Here is a 16,131-nt window from a genome sequence, read left to right on the forward strand (position 1 = left end):
GTTGTAAAACCGGATGTAGTGTGTATTCAGGAAACTTGGTTGAAACCAACTTTAGACTTTGTGGTATATGGGTATACAATGATAAGGAAAGATAGAAATCTAGTGGGAGAAGGGGGTTGTGCTATGTTAATCAAGCAAGGTATACCATATAGGGTACTGGAAAAAGGAGATGATCAGGAATACATAGTGGTGGAAGTGTGGGAGAGAGGGGAGGGAGTGGTTATAATTAACTACTACAATCCATGTAAAAGGTTAGATTTGGACAGCCTATTAAAGATACAAGGACAAAACAGACATAAAGTAGTGTGGTGTGCAGATTTCAATGCTCATAGCACAATATGGGGGGATCAGATTACAGATCCAAATGGAAAGGTAATTGAAGATTTGATGGAAGAAAGGGATTTGGTGTGTATGAATGATGGTAGCGGCACAAGGATAGATATAACAACAGGAACTGAGTCAGTGTTAGATATTACGTTGGTGTCTAATACCTTGGCTGGCATTAGTAACTGGGGAGTTTGGACTGCTTCAACAGTAGGCAGTGATCACTACCCAGTTTTGTGTTCAGTGGGTGAAAGAGTTGAAGTAAGACCAGGTGGCGGAACCCCAAAGTGGGTGTTTGGAAAAGCAGATTGGGGTAAGTTCCAGAATTGAGTGAAGAAGGGTTTGACAAAGATTGATATTTCTGGAAATGTAGATGAATTAAACAGTCAGGTGACTTCAGCAATTATCATGGCAGCAGAAGGATCTATACTTAGGAGTAAAAATAGGATGAATAGAAAACTGGTACCATGGTGGACAGAGGAATGTTGTCAGGCTGTAAAAAACAGAAATAGAGCATTCAGGCTAGTTAAAAGAACCCATAATATGCAGCATTTGGTTCAATATAAGAAAGCACAGGCAGTGGTGAGAAGAACTATACGTCAAGCTAAAAGGGCAAGTTGGAGGAGTTTTTGCGACAAGGTAGGAAGAACAACACCTGTGGGAGAGATATGGGGAATGATTAAGAGGATGGGAGGAGATAGAAGGGAATGGGAATATCCAGTAATGATATCTGAGGAGGAAACTGCAGTCTCCAGTAGGGATAAAGCTGAGATCATGGCCAAGTCATTTGTACTGATACACAGTTCAGAAAATGTGTCTGAAGAAGGGAGAAGGAGAACGGAAAGAATAATGAGCCAACACCCTGTTAAGCAGGAGGGAAGGAACAGATGATATAATTGATGATCCATTTACATTAGCAGAAATGGTGAGAGCAATAAAGAGATCGAGACCAACCTCCCCAGGGAAAGATCTGATATGCTCTGTGATGCTAAAGAATCTAGGAGAAGGAGAGCTCTTGAAGTTGCTGCATTTTTATAACAGAGTGTGGGAGGAGGGAAGATTACCAAGTGCATGGAAAGAAGCAGTAGTAATTCCAATAAGGAAGCCTGGCAAGGATCTGTCAAAACCCACTAGCTACAGACCAATTGCATTAACATCAAGTATGTGTAAGATAATGGAAAGGATGATAACAGAAAGGTTATCATATGAGCTTGAGAAAAGGGGAATGCTGGCAAGTTATCAGAGTGGTTTTAGAAAGGGAAAGAATTCCATGGACTCAGTGATAATGTTAGAGACTGAAATAAGGAAGGCCCAGGCAAACAGAAAGTCAGTAGTGGCAGTGTTCTTTGACCTTGAAAAAGCCTATGATATGATTTGGAAGGAAGGATTATTAATTAAACTGCACAAGATGGGGGTTGGTGGGAGAGTTTTTAGTTGGATTAAAGATTTTTTGTCTGGTAGAAAAATTCAAGTTAGGATTGGATCAGAATTATCAAAACAGTACATAGTGGAAAATGGCACACCTCAAGGTAGTGTGATTAGCCCGTTACTTTTCATCATTATGATCAATGATGTCTTCACAAAGGTACCAGTGGATATAGGTAGGTCACTGTTTGCGGATGATGGGGCCTTGTGGAAAAGAGGCAGGAACATGGACCATATAATCAGGAAACTACAAGAAGCAATTGATGAAGTGGTGGAGTGGGGTTATGATTGGGGATGTAGATTTTCAGTAGATAAAACTCAAACTGTATTTTTTACCAGGAAAAGGGTTGAGGTAGGGAAGAAGTTAAGGATGTATGGGGTTGAATTAGAAAGGGTTGCATCATTTAAATTTCTGGGAGTTATATTTGATTCACGATTAACATGGGCAGACCATATAAGGAAAGTTGAGGAGAAATGTTAAAAAGTAATAAATGTGATGAGATGTTTGACTGGTAGGGAATGGGGAGCAAGTTGTTCAGCTTTGAAGAGAATGTATGTGGCTTTAGTGAGATCTGTATTGGATTATGGAAATACAGTATATGGATCAGCAGCTAGGTCTCTGATAAGGAAACTGGATGTGATTCAGGCTCAGGCCTTGAGAGTGTGCAGTGGGGCTTTTAAAATGTCACCAGTGTCAGCCCTACAGGTAGAAATGGGAATAATGCCTTTGGAACTAAGAAGGATGCAACTGATGGCAAACTACTGGGCTAACTTGCAGGGACACAATGATTCTCACCCTACTAAAGGAGTGTTGCAGGAGTGCTGGGAAAATGGGAGGTTTCAGAGGGATACCTTTAGTCGGGTAGGGAATGATATCGCGAAAGAATGTGGAGTATTTGATCTGAGGATAAGTCCTTCAGTAGTTTATCCGATTGTAGCTCTATGGAAGCTTGTATGGCCTGACATAGACTGGCATTTGTTAGAGGTAAAAAGGAAAGAAAGATATAAAACAGATTTGGTAAATGCATTTAACTGTCATGTGATGGAAAAGTATAGTGATTATACTCACATTTATACGGATGGTGCGAAGGAACCTGAAACAGGACTGACAGGGTTTGGGGTGGTTATACCAGCAAAAGAAATTGGAATCAGCAGAAGAACATCGAATAAGTTAGGGGTGTTTACGGTGGAGATGCTGGCAGTGTTGGTTGCTTTGCAATGGGTGCAGAAAGCCAGACAAGCCAAAGCATTGATATGTTCAGATTCATCCTCAGTTCTAGCAAGTTTAAGGTCTTTTCACACAAACAGTCGGCAAGATGTACTTTATGGAGTCCTTCAGTTAGTTACAAGAATTGCAAATCAGGGAGGTCAGGTAAAATTTCTATGGGTTCCAGCACATGTAGGGGTGAAGGGGAATGAGAGGGTGGATGAGTTGGCAAAGAGGGCGTTAAAGAAAGAAAATGTGGAAATGCACATTAGTATCAGTAAAGCAGAGGTTAAGTGTGTAATCTGGGAAAAAGTCAACCGAATGTGGCAAGAAAGATGGGACAGGGAGGGGAAAAGGAGGCACTTATATCAAATACAAAAGAGTGTTGCAGTTACTAGGGTAGGTAATGGAAACAGAAGAGAGGAAATTGTGTGGACTAGGTTAAGGCTGGGGCATTGTGCATTAAACAAAACATTGAAAATGATAGGGAAACACCAGACAGGATTGTGTGAGGAATGTCAGGAAGAGAAGTCAGTGGAACATGTAGTTTTGTGTTGCAGGAAGTATGGGATACAGAGAGAGATGATGAGAATTAAGTTAAGGGAGTTGGGGGTGCAGGAATTCACATTAAAAGGGTTGCTGGGCATGGGTGAGAGAGCACAAGTCCGGGTATTTTTAGCGTTTTTAAGGGGTACAGGGGTTTTTATAGAATATGACGAATAAACAGGAATAGGATACTAGGATGGTCAAAGATGGGAGGGTGAAGTGTAGGTTTGTATATATATATATGTGTGTGTGTGTGTGTGTGTGTGTGTGTGTGTGATTGGGTGAAGGGATTTAGAATGTATGTCTAGTGCACATTCCAGAGCAGAGGGTGGTGGTAATGCATCATTAAGCTGGATGCTGACCGCCGTAAAACAAGATACAGACAGACAGACAGGATTGCAGATGCTCTAACTTGCAATAGAAACAGAGCATGCAGCTGGACAGAAAACATCCACAAGAAATGTTTTGTAAAGCAAAAGATAAACTGTGGCCATATTATTCCATTATAATCTGAATTCTACTCATCACAATCCCTAGCCATCATATGAGATCTTGTTGGTTTCCTTTGTGCTGATGGCATTACTTTTAAAGAGTCTTTCCAAAAACAGACATATCAGCTGCTGGATTGAAATAAAAGTAATGTTGTTTCAATAAGTGGACAGTTTTCAATCTTTTCTAACTTTACATTTTTCTATCAACCAATATCCTCTTTACAGACCCAAATACGGGGGCTTGCAATCTCTTTTATGCCAGGGACCAACACAATTAAGCAAGGGATCCGTGAACCCCAGGGTGGGAACCTCTTCTCACATTTGTCCAAATGTGCACACGCGTGTGTGTGTGTGTGTGTGTGTGTGTGTGTGTGTGTGTGTATGTATGAGAGAGAGAGAATATTGATTGTGAGATATGGGTGCCAATGTGAGAGACTGTATATTCACAACAGCAAAGATTAGTTTGTCTCCTAGTGAGTGCAAGTCATGAATAGAAGTGAGTGTGAACATGCCCTTACACTTCCTCCCTTACCACCATTCAGGGCCCCAAACAGTCCCTCCAGGTGAGGCAACACTTCACCTGTTAGTCGACTGGGGTGATATACTGCGTCCGGTGCTCCCGATGTGGCCTTTTATATATTGGCGAGACCCGACGCAGACTGGGAGACCGCTTTGCTGAACATCTACGCTCTGTCCGCCAGAGAAAGCAGGATCTCCCAGTGGCCACACATTTTAATTCCACATCCCATTCCCATTCTGATATGTTTATCCACGGCCTCCTCTACTGTAAAGATGAAGCCACACTCAGGTTGGAGGAACAGCACCTTATATTCCGTCTGGGTAGCCTCCAACCTGATGGCATGAACATCGACTTCTCTAACTTCCGCTGATGCCCCACCTCCCCCTCGTACCCCATCTGTTACTTAGTTTTATACACACATTCTTTCTCTCACTCTCCTTTTTCTCCCTCTGTCCCTCTGAATATACCCCTTGACCATCCTCAGGGTCCCCCCCCCCTTGTTTTTCTTCCCGGACCTCCTGTCCCATGATCCTCTTGTATCCCTTTTGCCTATCACCTGTTCAGCTCTCGGCTCCATCCCTCCCCCTCCTGTCTTCTCCTATCATTTTGGATCTCCCCCTCCCCCTCCAACTTTCAAATCCCTCACTCACTCTTCCTTCAGTTAGTCCTGACGAAGGGTCTCGGCCTGAAACGTCGACTGCACCTCTTCCTAGAGATGCTGCCTGGCCTGCTGCGTTCACCAGCAACTTTTATGTGTGTTGCTTGAATTTCCAGCATCTGCAGAATTCCTGTTGTTTATGGAATTCAGTATAGTTTTTGACAGTGGCTACAAAAACTCCAGTAACCATGGATAACTCTGAAATAGGGAAAGTTCGAGTTAAAATCTTAATAGCCTTGGAGTCAGTGGCAACCATGGGGACAATGGAGATTTTAGAATATTTTCACAAGATCACAAGACAAAGGAGCAGAAGTAGGCCATTCAACCCATCGAGTCTGCTCTGCCACTCCACCATGAGTTAAACTATTCTCCCATCCAGTTCCAATTTCCGGCTTTTTCCCCATATCCCTTGATACCCTGACTGATTAGATACCTATCAATCTCCTCCTTAAACACCCTCAATGATCGGGCCTCCACAGCTGTATGTGGCAACGAATTCCATAAATCCATGACCCTCTGGCTAAAAAAATCTCTCCTCATCTCTGTTTTAAATGGGTACCCTCTAATTCTAAGACTGTGGCCTCTTGTCCTGGACTCACCCACCACCAAGGGAAACAGCCTTTCTACATCTACTCTGTCCAACCCTTTCAACATTCAAAATGTTTCTATGAGACCCCCTCTCATTCTTCTATACTCTAGTGAATACAGCACAAGAGCCAACAAACACTCCTCATATGTTAGCCCCTGCATTCCAGGAATCATCCTCATAAATCTTCTCTGAACTCTCTCCAACATCAGTACATCCCTTCTAAGATAGGGGGCCCAAAACTGCACACAGTATTCCAAATGAGGTCTCACTAGTGTCCCATGGAGCCTCATCAACACCTCCTTACCCTTATACACTATTCCTCTTGAAATGAATGCCAACACAGCATTCGCTTTCTTTACTGCCGATCCAACCTGGTGGTTAACCTTCAGGGTATCCTGCACGAGGACACCCAGGTCCCTTTACACCTCCGATTTTTGAATGTTCTCCCCATCTAAATAATAATCTGCCTGATTATTTCTCCTTTCAAAATGTACAACCGTACATTTCTCAACATTGTATCTCACCTGCCATTTCTTTGCCTACGCTCCGAAACTGACCAAGTCATTTTACAAGGAAAGCCACAGTACTCTTGCTGTTTCTCTTTGCTTTTTGAAAGAAAAGGCAAATCGAGTCATAAGTGACCGTTCAGTTTAATTGGGCCAGTTGTGGCACGAGTTAGCGACACTAGTGGCTTCCACTGATGCAGTGAACTGGGCTTTTTAGACAATACAACTCCAAAATGTTCAAATCAAATTTGGTGCAAACAACAAAAGGTTAATCATGTTCACAAAGTAACAGTTTCAACCACAAAATGTCATCTCTCCATTTTTCTGTCCCAGTGTGTGACTATCTCATGCTGTTGGAAAGCTTCCACATGTCACTGTTTCTCCCCATTTACTCATACAAAGTCTTACTATCTTTTTTTTTATTTTCAGAAAGAGTTTTTCTCTGAGCAGTTTGTTGCTAGTTCTCATCACAGTAATCACATTGCACGTTTCGACGGAGACGTAATGTAAAGATGTTTACTCCTCATGTACATGACGGATGTAAGAAATAAAGTAATTCAATTCGATTCAATTCAATTCAGTAAGTGACAACTGACTCCAGTACACACTTGCTGTTTGAACACGACAGAGACTGTTGGCCCCAACAACAGATTACTTATTCCAGTGCAAAGACCTCCAAGAGGATAACAGCCGGGAAAACCAAAAGGAAGCGACTGACATGATGAAGGAAGCCCTGAATGCCACAAGAGATGGAGGACCTTCAGTGCTGCTGTAAATGCCAGTGGCAAAATGGCCACTGCCTCTCCAGTGCACCCTCCGTAGTGTGTCGTCTGGTCCTGAATCAACTAATTTTAACAGTTTTTAAACATCCGTTACACAAGGGCAGATTGATTTAGTAGCTCTGACTGGAAGTTGGATGCTGAGAGGAATGTTCACTTCAATTCCAGCCAACTGAAAGAGCTTGATTATTAAAGTTGGGGAGGGGCAGCATGGTCGACCAGCAGTGGGGCAAAAAGTTTCAAAGTTGAGGAAGGTTCATCTTTATTTTACTCTTTATCCCTGAATTACACCCAGTCAAAAGGGAAGATGGAAGGTGTTTCAGGTAAATACAAATTGAAAGGAGCCTCTTCTCCAGGACTGCAGAGTAAAGGAGCGCCATCTTAAATCTTCCTGAACAAAGACCTGTCCACCATTCCATCCAACCATGTTCTGAACATATAATGTACTGTGCAAAAGTTTTGGGCACAAAAATATAGCTAGGGTGCCTGACTTTTGCACAGTACTGCAGTAATTTTATATATTGTACTGTACTACTACTGCTGCAAAGTGAGCAAATTTCATGACATGTGTGAGTGATGATAAACCTGATTCTGATATGGGTCTCTATCTTGGACCGAGAGTGGGAAGGGGACAGGGAGAGGGGAATCATGGTTGGGAAAAGGGGAAGGGAGAGAGGAGGGAGTGGGAAACACCAGAGAGATATTCTGTAATTGTTTGGAATCAAATGACCTTCCCCGTGCCACAGGGCTAGGTGTGTCTGCACCCACACCATCTGCACCCATCAGCCCTGGCACTCCGTCTCTGCCACCTGTCTCACATCCCTCCCACAGTGTTTCACTTTCGCCATTCCCAACATCCTTTGTTCCCGCCAGATCTATAACCTCGCTTTCTGTTCCATGTGGTCAAATACAGTACTGTACAAATAGTCTTGTGCCCCCTTGCTGTATATATGTGCCTAAGACTTCTGCACAGTACTGTATCGTAAACCCTGAGACCCCTGACCCAGAAATTCATCGTTATCCTCCTCATTCCTAACTGCCAAAGGTCCCCTTCCTAGCCAGACTTCAGGAGTTCAACTTCTGGGAATTTATGAGTATAAGTTTCTGGTTGGATTCAATTGCATGTATTTATATAACATTTGATCTCACCAACTCACTAACACTACATCACACCTATTGTTTCTGCATAATTTTCCACAATCAACATGCAGAATCTGAAAAATACAACGTCACTGACATGGATGCCAAGCATTAACAACTATCAGTCTTTTTCATGTCCATTGATAAGAAGAAATTTTAAATAATTAAACTATTTTCTCATCGGACATTGGAGATATCAGTCAAGATTTTGTCATTGTGAACTTTATTGAAAAAAGAGAATGTTCTGTTTCTTAATAAATAAGAGGTGGACCTGAGAAGAACAAACTCAAATCTGATTATCTCTCAACTAATAAAAAGTACATACCATTATCTATTGCATAAATATATGTAGCACACCCTGAGAAATTTCAACGGTGTCTGTACATTATCATTATCCAAGAATGGCCATGTGTTGGTAGACTTCCTTTTTGGTCTGACTGAATGAAAAACTCATTAAAAATGCAGGGACACATTAGCAATTTCTCAGATGTCATTGAGAGAGACTACTCCCTCTGGGAAAACTAGACAAAAGAGTTTGGAAATAGGTTGAGTCCACATTTGTTTTTTTTTCCCCTGCAGTCACTTTTGTTCGACATCATGAATTAGGCTGCTAGTTTATCCAAACACCTTCCTCTTATAATGTATGATTGATGGTGATGAGTCCCACACATGATAAAATGATCATCGTACAATTATAGACTGGCTTCTTGCTTGACCCTGATGGGTCCCAGGGTTGCTCGATCGTGGTTGGAAGTCTTGTCCTTGTCATGGAGGGAGGAGGGTGGATGGTTGCCTCCATTGTTCTTGTGGTCGATCTTGGGATGATCCTTATTGGACCGTTTGGTGTCTGGTGCCATGGGGCATCAGCCGTTCTGGTGCCTCTTCAGGCTGCGTAGGCATTTGTAGCTGTTGGAGCAGAGGTGACACTCGTATGGCCACTCTGTTGGGTACACGCACGTGCAGCTTGAGGTGAATGAGTTGGGTGAACTTGGCTGGACATTGCTTGCAGTGATATGGCCGCTCTCCGGTGTGCAGGCGAAGGTGGGTCTTCAAGTTACTGGTGCTAGTGAAATGCTTGTGACACACCTGCCCGAGCAAAAGAAGGAAAGATAAGTCAAGCACTGGAAGAAAAGCAAAACTGTGCCACATTAAAATGAGTTTCATTCCTGTCCCACGGGGTATGTGGGTTAAAACGGAGACGAATGTCTATGTTACGCAATCCTACTCTACTTTTTCTCTAAATGTTCTCTGTTATGGCCTGTATTTCATTAACCTTCTTTCCTTTCCTCACAACCACCGCCACCCCCATCCGTTCTGCTTTCCTAAATGAGCCACGGGCTCTTCAGATGCCATCTATGATCTGAAGCCTCATTCAACTGAACCAGCCCTTTGAGCGTCTCCATAGTGAGAAGTGCCAACCAAGACAGTTCTGCACAGAAGAAGCATGTCATGTGAACAATCTAATAGTACACCAGAGAACTCTGGGTTTGATGCAGATTTGTCAGTAATTTGTAAAATATTCCAGGTGTGAGGGCCAGGTGAGCTCTCTGCCTGTGTACCCAGGTTCCAATTGATGGAACCCAGGACATTGGCCTTGGCCCGTCAGAGCCTGTTTGTAAAATCTCAGGATCAGTTCATTGGAAAAATTCCGAGGTACTGTCTGCACTGGTGCCAGACTGGACTCAATAAGTATGGCTAATTAGGCTCCGACTAGTTTTGTCTGGATCACTACAAGGCAGCCTATCAGAAGCAGAAGGACAAATTTCCACTCTCTCGTCAGTTGGAGTGTCCCTGATGATGGATGCTGCTTTCCTACAACAGTGTTTCATGTCGATGTGCTCAATAGTTGGAAGGCCTTTACCCATGATGGACTGGGCTGTATCTACTTCTTTTTGTGGGATTTTCTGTTCAAGGGATTGGTGTTTGCATACCGGAATGAGATGCAGCAAGTCAATCTACTCCCCACTGTATATGCATAGAGGTTTGTCAAAGTCACCCCACCTGTGAAAGCAGTGATGGTATTCAACTGTGGGGTGTGTCAATATTGTATGTGCTGCCTTTTACAATTAAGGTCAGGAACCATGGCTGACTCTCTTTTAATCACCTCAGTTTATTTCCCAAGTTTCCTTGCATGCACCCTCTTACCTGACACTGGTGAGGCTTTTCCCCAGTATGTACAAGGTAATGTTTCTGCAGATAGGCCTGTTGTGTTAACGTCTTACTGCAAGTGTGGCAGGAAAAAGGTCTCTCTCCAGTGTGGATCCTCAAATGAATCTGCAAGGAAAGGATTAGAGTTAGATCATTGTCTGCTGGAAGCTGGGTCCTATGTTGCATTAAAATTGCATCAGTAATAGCTGCACCAGATATTAACTCTCTTTAATGGGAGATGAGTCATTCATTTAAAATTTCCTTTACGTCTCACACACACGAGATAGGCCGAAGAGTTTCTTTCTGTTCTGTAGTGCGCTATGACTCCAGATAACACAAAACTGTATGACCACTTTCGCAGATTTCAGGTTTTTGAAAACTAACTTTTAATTATCTTTGAAATCTTTCAACAAGCATACCGACACCAAATTCTGACCAATAATGATGAAGTCATCGATTTGGTGCAACAAGCATGTTGGTTTAAATATAGAGCAACTTCACTCATAGTTTTATTGAGACACACCAAATAATTCAGCATCAAATTAAACTCAGTGTTTTAGATTACCCTGAGCTCCCATGCTTTGTCATGTTGTCTTATTTGGTTTGGGTACAGTCACAGACCAATTGCCCATCATTCCTCTGTGTCTGTAACAATTGTCTCTTCTGATACATCAGTGAGCTGAATCCTTAACTTTGCTATTAACTTTAACTACCTTCTCTTTTATATTATGAGTTACCAGCAACGTGGTCACAACAATTTATGGGAGAACATAAACAAATGCAAGAGCTTGCATTTCTACCCTTTGTACCTGTGCAGATAGAAGAAAGCCCTTAACTCAGAGTGGAGTCATAGGGACGCTGTCATGAGGGCGTTTTCTCACAGGCTTTCTTATTTTTACGAGGCCGAGTTGCTTGCTCGACGTTAAACCCAGCACGGATGGAAAGCGTGCAAGGGAGCCGGCTGGATTTGAACTCGGGAGCCTTCGCTCTGAAGTCCGGTGCTGATGCCACTACACCACCAGCCAGCAACCCTTTGTGCCTGTACATTATTCAATAACTTCATGGCAATCTCTTACCTCCACACGGAGTAGGTCTTCCAGCCTTTCGAGCTGCACTGCCCAGCATTCCCCCAATTCAATCCTAGCCTGAGCATGGGACAATTTACAATGACAAATTAGCCAACTAACCAGTGTGTCTTTGGACTGTGGGAGGAAACTGGAGCCCCCAGAGGAAGCCCATGCAGTCACGGGGTACGGACAAACTCCTTACAGACAGTGGCAAGAATTGAACCTGGGTTGCTGTCGCCTTTGAATACCGAAAGGTGTTAACCCCTTTCCCCTTCATTCTCCAACGGGTAAGCACCAATTATTCAACTACTTACTTCAATATGGTAAGTGACTGAGATGCCACAAACCCATCCAATAGGAAAGTGCAAAAATTCAGTTTTCTAGGTGAAGAAATCTCATTTCACCAGACTAGCAACCCCTTATTTTGAAAGTGCCCTCTTGTTCCAAATCATCAATCCCTCTCTATCCTGTCAAACCTCAAATGAACTTTGGACAGTTTACTTCACCAATGAACAGTCTACCTGTTTTAAATATTGGTCGGAAATCCCCACAGTTTCTGGGGGTATTTAAGTGCATCTGCCACAAATAATCCCTTTCTTGGAGGAGGGAAGGAGGGAACAACGCCCTTCACACAAGCAGTTATGTGCTTCTGCATGTCCCACCCCTGTCACCAGTTAGGAAGCACATGGGAGTTCCAATGCAAAGAGAAGCCCCAGCTGAGAGTGCAAGCCTCTGCAAGTTCCTACACGTAGAAAGATTGTAAACAAAATACGTACTTTAAGGTCAGATAGATGACCGAAGCGCTTTGAACAGATGTTGCACTCGTATTTGATCTTCCCATTCTGTTTTTTCAGTGGGTAACGAAGTGACTGAAAACCAGGGAGATCTGCAGAAGAGGTCTTTGGTTTGCTCAGATTCATCACCTCTTCACTCCCTGGAGCACATGAGGCAGCTTTCAGATGCATTGGTGGTTCTGAGTTTACTGAGGTACCTGAAGTTGACGGGTAGGCGAGGGGCTTCTCCTTCAGACCACCCCTGGAGCCATGGGTGAGGAGGCTCTGGTGGGAGCAGGGATAGGAATGTCTTTTGGCTGCTCTGAAATGTGATCCTTTTGCCTTTCTTCTGGAGGCAGCATGACAGGCAACATAGTCTGACTCATCACGGGATTGGAAATCCTTTGAGATATGCGGCCACCACAAACTGGAGGCATCTTGCCAAACAGGCTGAGGTTGTTCAAAGTGGCTGGGCTGCCAAGCGGATGAAGGCCATTGAATCCAGGTGAATACTTAGGCAATGCATGTCTGGTAGAGTGAGGAGACAGAGTACTGTATGTATACACGTATTGACACAGGAGGTGGCCTCTCGGTGAATACATCGGGTAGGAGACCAAGCCCTGGGCATGGCTAGGATGTCCATTCATGGGCAGAGGGAGTTTGTTGGAAGGTGAGGTTGTCGAACTAGGAGAAAGAATGTGAGGGGTTTGTTGAATTACAGAGATCTTGGATCTTTGAGTTGAATTGTTCCTTTCCGGTGGTGGTTCATCATCCTTAACTTCATCGAACTTTGAACCATTTTTGTCTGATGCAGATCTGCTGACTACATCTGAGGAAAGCTTTTCACTGAGGTCCATTATTTGGCTGTCTGGAGTGATGGGTGGGGTATCTCTACATCCAGTTTTTGTTCCTCCTTCTTTGCATTGTTGTAATTACCACCTGGCCTTCTTGAATGTCATCCTTTCTCTGAGGAAGCGGGCCGGTGTATTCAGGAACCAGGTCTTTGTATCCCTTGAGATTTTGTTCTAGAAAGACGAAGACAAACCAGATCATTAATCAGGGAAGATGAAGAACAGAAACACTGGTGAATAGGACGGCAGGGTCACATAGTGGTTAGCATTATACTTAAGTGGGTGGGGTCTAGGTGCAAGGGGCTGACTAAATGTGGAGAGATCACAGTCATTCTGAATTGTGCTGAATCATATAATGACATTGCGTGGAATTATGTTTGTGAAGCCAGTAAATTTGGAGGATAAGAAACCACCAAGTTTAGTTTACTACCGAAACACAGAAAGTAAGAAAGAAACCATATTTACTGAGTTATTGACTTCTAATTCCCCATCCTTTCCATTATACAATAGATACAATTTTTATTTAAAATACTTTGCAACCGCAGGTTCAGAAATGTGACTGTCCACCATATCCATCCTCCTCATATTGTATAAATTTTCATGGTCACCCCTCATTCTGCAGTGCTCCAGGGAATAAAGATCCAGCCTCACCTGTTATAACTGAGCCCCCCTGGATCAGATAGCATCCTTGTAAAACTCTTCTGCACGCTCTCCAGCTTGACAATGTTTCTCCAAAAACAGTGTGACCAAAGCTGTAAACTCCAAGTGCAGACTCACCAATGACAGAAAAAAACGCAATTTCACATTGCTGCTTCGAAACTCAGTGCCCTGACTGATGAAGGCCAGCATAATAAACACCTACTTCACCTCTTTTTCATCTTGTGTGGCCGCCTTCACTTCAACATCCATGTCCCTCTGTTGAACAACACTTGTCAGTGGCCTGCCATTCAATGGTTCACTCCATGAATCCTACCCTGTCCAAAATGCATCACCTCACGCTTATCTAAGTTGCCATTCCTCAGGTGTTCAGCTTACCTCACTTACCTGGAAGGCAGGTTGTGTCGAGTTTGTGTGACACTCTGATTCCCCACCCCCTCCTCTCGCCATCTCCCTCACCTCACCTCAATTACCTAGAAGGCAGGCTCGGACTGATGGAAGTCAAGTTTGAATGACACTCTGATACAACACTCAACACCCACACCCTCCTCTCGCCATCTCCCTCACCTTACCTCAATTACCTGGAAGGCAGGCTCAGAGTGATGCAAGTCGAGTTTGTATGACACTCTGATACAACACTGACCCCTGTTCTCACCATCTTCCTCACCTTACCTCAATTACCTGGAAGGCAGGCTCAGAGTGATTCAAGTCGAGTTTGTATGACACTCTGATACAACACTCAACACCCACACCCTCCTCTCGCCATCTCCCTCACCTCACCTCAATTACCTGGAAGGCAGGCTCAGACTGATGCAAGTCGAGTTTGTATGACACTCTGATACAACACTGACCCCTGTTCTCGCCATCTCCCTCACCTTACCTCAATTACCTGGAAGGCAGGCTCGGACTGATGCAAGTCGACTCTGAATGCTGAACACTGTGCGATTTGGAGTTTCGATTGCTGAATTTAGAGAGAGTGTGAGCCACTGTCTGTAGCAAACATTACCTCACTGCCTGCAGCTCTGTGACATCACGGTGAGGTAGACGTCCCTTTATGAGCTCACCTGAGTCCCAAACCCCTGTTCTAATCTGTCCTGTATTTCATTTACATACACAATTTGTTGTTCAGTTAAATGGTAGTTTGCCTTTTTAACCATTGACATGAAACTCTGGTGAATTGGGGCAGCCATTTAATTGGGCCAAAATTATGTTGGAAACCACTGTGTTTTTATAAGATGAACTAATCCAAGACTGAAGTTGTATTTTAATGATTTGTACTTTTCAATAAACACATGTATTTTTCGCAGTCTGTGGTGGGTCGTCCCTACTTACAGACATTAAAAGTTGACAGCAGTTAAACTAATGGTTTATCACCTTTCTCATTTCTCATTGGCTGAACATTCACACACACTGCCCACGTGATGTAATTGTGCAGCACTGATTGGTTTATTCTTTTCTCAGGGATTTCTGTGATATGGATGACACATGGTGATGGATTTTTCAGAGCGACATCTTTGCTTCTTTCCTTTTCTTTTATCTTCAGCTTCTGATTGTTTTTCATTCACCTTAGCTTCATTTCTCAGCTCTTTATTTAGTTTCCATAGTATTTGTATGTTTGTCTGTACCTTAAAATAAACAATAAGAATTTCAGACTGCCCGCCATTCTCAACTCCTGGAAGAACCTTCAGGAGAATAAAATTAACAAATCTAACGATGTACTGGTCCTGATGTGGCCCAACAAACCAGAATCCTCTGTAGTATTATTATTATAATAATTATTATTCAGTTTTTTCTTTCTTTTTGTATTTGCATAGTTTGGTGTCTTTTTCACTAGTTATTTATCTGTCCTGTCGGACGCAGTCTTTCTTTGCTTGTATTTGCTGTGAATGCCTGCAAAAAAATGAATCCCCACGTTGAATATCATGACATATATCAGAATCAGAATCAGGTTTATTATCACTGGCATGTGACGTGAAGTTTGTTAACTTAGCAGTGGCAGTTCAATGCAATACATAACCTAGCAGAGAGAGAAAAAAAATAATAAACAAGTAAATTGTTGTTGAGCCCACTAGGGGATTGGCTGTACTGGATTGGGTATTGTGTAATGAACCAGAGGTGATTAGAGAGATTGAGGTGAAGGAACCCTTAGGAGGCAGTGATCATAACATGATTGAGTTCACTGTGAAATTTGAAAAAGAGAAGCCGAAATCTGATGTGTCGGTACTTCAGTGGAGTAAAGGAAATTACAGTGGCATTAGAAAGGAACTGGCCAAAGTTGACTGGAAAGGGACACTGGCGGGAAGGACGGCAGAGCAGCAGTGGCTGGAGTTTATGTGAGAAGAGAGGAAGGTGCAAGACAGGTATATTCCAAAAAAGAAGAAATTTTCAAATGGAAAAAGGATGCAACCGTGGTTGACAAGAGAAGTGAAAGCCAAAGTTAAAGCAAAGGA

At 43.1% G+C, this 16,131-nt stretch overlaps 1 pseudogene; it reads right to left on the reverse strand.

The window, feature by feature from the left end:
• Positions 1-8,877: 8,877 nt before the first annotated feature.
• On the reverse strand, positions 8,878-15,242 carry LOC134340860 (PR domain zinc finger protein 1-like; annotated as a pseudogene).
• Positions 15,243-16,131: the final 889 nt, after the last annotated feature.

The sequence above is a fragment of the Mobula hypostoma genome, chromosome X2 (genome assembly GCF_963921235.1).
Source record: "Mobula hypostoma chromosome X2, sMobHyp1.1, whole genome shotgun sequence".
NCBI lineage: Eukaryota > Metazoa > Chordata > Chondrichthyes > Myliobatiformes > Myliobatidae > Mobula > Mobula hypostoma.